Source organism: Micromys minutus (assembly GCF_963924665.1).
Source record: "Micromys minutus genome assembly, chromosome: 18".
Lineage (NCBI taxonomy): Eukaryota > Metazoa > Chordata > Mammalia > Rodentia > Muridae > Micromys > Micromys minutus.
Window position 1 is genome coordinate 44,129,218 of NC_137953.1, and position 4,863 is coordinate 44,134,080.

At 42.6% G+C, this 4,863-nt stretch overlaps 1 pseudogene across 1 annotated transcript; it reads right to left on the minus strand.

Annotated features, from left to right (window-relative positions):
- Nucleotides 1-4,241: 4,241 nt before the first annotated feature.
- On the minus strand, nt 4,242-4,632 carry LOC308432137 (small ribosomal subunit protein eS12-like; annotated as a pseudogene). Its single transcript has one exon. The product of its transcript is annotated as a small ribosomal subunit protein eS12-like (transcript).
- Between the last annotated feature and the right edge of the window lie 231 nt (nt 4,633-4,863).

Consider the following 4,863-nt stretch of genomic DNA (forward strand, 5'->3'; position numbering starts at 1 on the left):
GTAATGGTACTTAGTCTATCGGCTTCATTCTCCTCGGTCTTCTGAAACCTCCTGACACACTCAGACGGTTTCTGTCTGTTTCTGGTGCTCATCTGTTATCCCTGGCTCTCTCCCGGAAATCTGCTTTATGTCAGTTTTCTGTTGGATCGTTTCCGTATTTTCTTCTCCCTTGGATATATAACCCAGAAGCACCTCAGGAGACTGTGTGGAGAGTAAACGTTGTGAAAAGCTGTGGTTCTGTTCTCGCCTACGATTGATACTTAGGCTGGGTATAGAAATTTTGGTGAGAAGTAATTTTCTCTCAGACTGCTGAAACCTTACATTATCTTCCAGCATGTCACATGATTTTAAGAATCCCAAAGTGTTGGCTCACACCCCTCCACTCCCACCCTCAGAACCTAGAAGAACCTTCAACTCTGAGATTCTGGACTCTTCATGACTTTGTTTTATAACTCTAATCTTGCTAATTTCTATTTAGAATTCGTGGTCCAAGCTTATTTTCATCCACTGTACTTTATATTAAATAATGTTTCTAGATATAAATTTTAATTTCTTTTAATGTCTCTGAATTTCTTTCTGAAACTTTTATTATTCAGTTACTGGATTTCTGTAGACTAAAGCTCTAATTTTTTTAAGCTTTTATTTATTATTTATGTGCCTATGCATTATTGTTGTTTGGAGGGAAGATGTTACAGCTTTATTTTTAAAGTCCTTTTAAGGTTCATTTTTCAGTATTGTTTCAAGAACTATTTTTGTTCTCTGAATACAATACTTTTTATTCATATTCTTTTTGACTTATGATCACAAAGTCTTTTAGAGGTATGGGAATGTTTTCTGTTCTTTTTCTTTTGAAGAAAGGGAACTTGTTGAACAGCCAAGGATGACCTTGAACTCCAGAGGAATAATTAAACATTTTTAAAGTTAATTTTATCTAGCTCTTTTTCCTTTGCAGTTCTTAGTTGTCCAATGATCCATGTGTATCTCCTCATGTTTACCGCTGTTCTAGAAGGCTGACTAGAAGTTGTGAGCCTGAAATGGATCCTGGGTCTTCACTATAGCCCAACATGCATACATGCTCACCAACTAACTGCAGGGGTCACAGTTCAAATTGCTCTTAATTGTAGGTGCTGGGCCAGGGCTGGGGAAGCCTGACTCTTAGCATCCTTGTGCATTCCTTCCTGCGCTGCTGTAAAAGGTCCCATAATCTCTCTCCTGAAGGATTCTGGACTCTGGGTGGGTTATGAGCAGGTGTATTAGTGTTCCACACATGTCCCAGGTCGGGATGGTCTCCCCTCCAGCCCCCAATTCCAACTCTGCCTGCCTTCTGCTTGCCCAGAGACCCTGTGCTTTGCTTTTTCCGTACAACAGACCCCAAGTCTTCTGCCAAGACATCCTCTGGTACTTAAGAGGGTTTGAAAACCTGCCATGGCTCCAGGTTTATCCCTATATTGAGGACCAGCTCTGAGACTTCTCAGAAAACTGCGATTTACCTGAACCTGTGTAGGTCCTGTTTCCTGGGGGGCGGCAGACTTGTTAGTTCACCGTCTGCTTCTCAGTTGTCAAAATGTAGCACAACAGTTTCCTGCTCCGTTCTCTTTATCTTTGGGACTTATGCTCCTAAAATAGATTTTAATGTCACTTTAGTGATTTCAAGATGGGGAAATTTTAATCACAAATCAATGCTTTTCTTTTTTAAACAGAAATTAAATTTACATGTATTGTCTCTCTATATAAAGAAAATTAAATTTTATCTTCATTATCATAAATATTTTATGTATCTTTAATTTTAATGAAGGCTTTTTTACACCAGGGGGTTTATGTTTCTAGGGTTAAAATGATCACTTTTTTCCTAAACACCAATTTTCTCAGCATTATTTATTGAAAAATCACCTATTTCTCAAGAGAGTATGTTTCTCTTCACCTTAGACTTAAGTTCTTTTTTGTTGTAGTGATGAAATACATTTTATTTTATTTCTTTAAAATACACAAACATTTCTATGTTTTCTGCTGGCCAAAACATATATATAAAAATAAGCCACTAAAGATTGTACTGGTCAGGTAACAACCATATGTTACATTTTATGCCATAATCATCCCAGTTTTTATGAACGTGCTGCTTTTAGTAGAAACATTATCTATCCATGCTACATTTTTTCACTTGTATTTATTTATTGAGCTGGGGCTGGAGGTTGCCAGTGGATGTATAGGATCAGGAGGACAATTTGTGGCCATCAGTGCTTCCTTCCATTGTGTGTGTGTGTGTGTGTGTGTGTGTGTGTGTGTGTGTGTGTGTGTCTGTCTGTCTGTCTGTGTGGTGCATGTACATGTGTTTCCTTGACTGTGCCTGACTCAAACAGAAGCCAGAGGGAGGTGCCAGGTGTCCTCTGTCCCTCTGCCTTGTCCCTTTGCAGCAACATCTCTTACTAAACCCAGAAGTTATTCCACTAGGGTGGCAGCCAGCAAGTGTTAATGATATTCCCGTCTCTGCCCCTCACTGCAGGAGTTACATCCAAGTTTGTGTGTGTCTGCTGGAATCTAAACTCCTGTTCTCCTGTGTGCGCTGCAAACGTCATTAAGGGTTGAGCTACTTCTCAGTCCTGGTCCTCCCTGTTTTCAGATGAATAACTTTGTCGCACATTTGGTTGGCTATGTTTTTTCCTATCATGCTTTCTTCTAAAACCATTTCTAAGTTATTTTAGATCAAAGACATCTGCATTTACATGCTTAGTGTACTTTCCTTTAAATTATTCTAACTTTTTTCATTATTCCAGATTAGTTTTTGAAGCATTTTACCGAGTAAAATGAAAGCCCTTAGAATGCTGGTAGCATTTGCATTATACCGAGAGATGAACCTAGGACATCGGTCAACTTTGTAATGTGGAATTATCCGTGTAAGGAACATGCTCTATATGTCTCTGTAATGTCAAATTGTCCATGTAAGGAACATGCTCTATATGTCTCTGTAATGTCGAATTGTCCATGTAAGGTACATGTCTCATCTATGCAGACCATCATTCGCTTTCCACTAGAGTTTTCTTCTTTTAAAAAAGTGTCCCAAAGTCACTTAGGAGTATGAGGAGTGTGCCCTCTTCTGTCACCTGCACTGTTTTGCTTGCTTCGTACTGAAGTCTTCTCTGCACAGGCCAAGGTCACGGTCTGAGTGAGACATACTGAGTCACAGTGACGTGTGGACAAGGTGGATACCGACAGTTACTTTCAGTTTCAGTTTTGGTAACAGTCCTGAGCCCTGTAGCTTCCAGATCAGAGGCTAGCAACGTCCCCTGCAGTTTATTTTTCATTCTACAATAAAGTCACCGAGCTTATAGTTCCTGGGACACTGTGGTTGGACAGAATACTCCATTTTTTATACTTAAAATTTACCCTTATTTATCAGAGGGGGAATAGCACACATCACAGACACTGTCCAGGAGACAGTTATGTCCCAGGGGTCTGTCAGACTTGGCCACCGCTGCCCTTACTTACTGTATCATCTTGATGGCCCCAGGGTCTCCTTTCTTCATCATGGACAGCTTCCAGGTCTCCTGTCTTTTCGATGTACATTAAACTTCTCAGTAAGTGACAGAGAGTGGCTCCGAATTCTAAGTGTCTCGACAGGACCATCTTCCCTTTTTGTCTCATGAGCCAAGACTCTCGTCGATGAAGGATACAGACAGGGTGGACCCTGGGCTGACGGATCGGCATCATCTGGAGTCTCATCACAACTTCTTGGATCTTCCCATAGATGTGCTGGAAGGTCAGGACCTCATCAGGTCTGGAGGTTTTAACAGAACTGCACATGACAGGCACATCAGTGATAGGAATCAAGAGAGACAGGTGGAGAGAGAGAGGGACGGAGGGAGGAAGATGATGGCCTCTTGGTCTGTGTCTCAAGGGCATGTATCTTGGAATAGCTCATCAGTGAGGTCACCTGTGAAGTTCTGGTTTGGAGGCTACCATTCATGTAACATGACCAGAAACTGTCCTTGTCAACAACGTAGTCACATCTGAACTCTGGTTTTGGCTTTAAGGTGCTGCCCTGGGTGTTTGCATTTTTCTGCATTGCTTGGGTGAACTAACATAATCTGAAGAGACAAATCCGACATGCTTACCGCTCTGGGGTCACTTCATTACCCTCCCCGCATTGCCCATCCTTGAGATGCGCAGAGCCCGCCCTTCTTGTTATCACAAATTCTTGCTTGTATTTCATTCCCCTTTTTTTAATGAGCCAAAATTTTATTTATTCACTTCTTGCATTTGAAGTATTCCTCGATGACATCCTTGGCCTGGGATTCTTTGCCATTGTCCTTAACTACTGCTCAACTGCAACCAACCACTTTACGTGGTTTCCCCTCTCGATCGATTTTCCAGAGGCCCACCCATTCCCCTGGTTTCTTGTCATCAACCTTTATCAGGTTGATCTGGTGCTGGGCACACAGTGCCTCCACCAGCTTCACACACATGACACGCTTGTCACAGAGATGGGTTTGGCGCTTGTCTAAGGCTTTGGCAGCTTCGCACATGCCACATGCCACATGCTAAGCCATCATGGATGAGGGCGCTCTTCAGCAGCACCTCTTGTAGAGCAGTGTTGACAACCGTCACACCTCCAGCAGCTGTGCCTTCCTCAGCCATGGCGATGGATCACGGGTGACGCGGAATCTTGACCGCACCCGAGCTTCTGCCGCCTCGCAAGTTGGTGGCGGCCGTGCAAAAGCTGTGTTTCATTTCCTAATGCCTTCTCTCTTTGGAATGGAAATAAGGAGAAACCATTCGGACCAATGTGATGAAGGACATCCTGGGTCTGCTATGTGACTCACTGTCGGTGAGGTGGGGGTGCAGCTCAAACCTTAGGGCCAGGCCCTG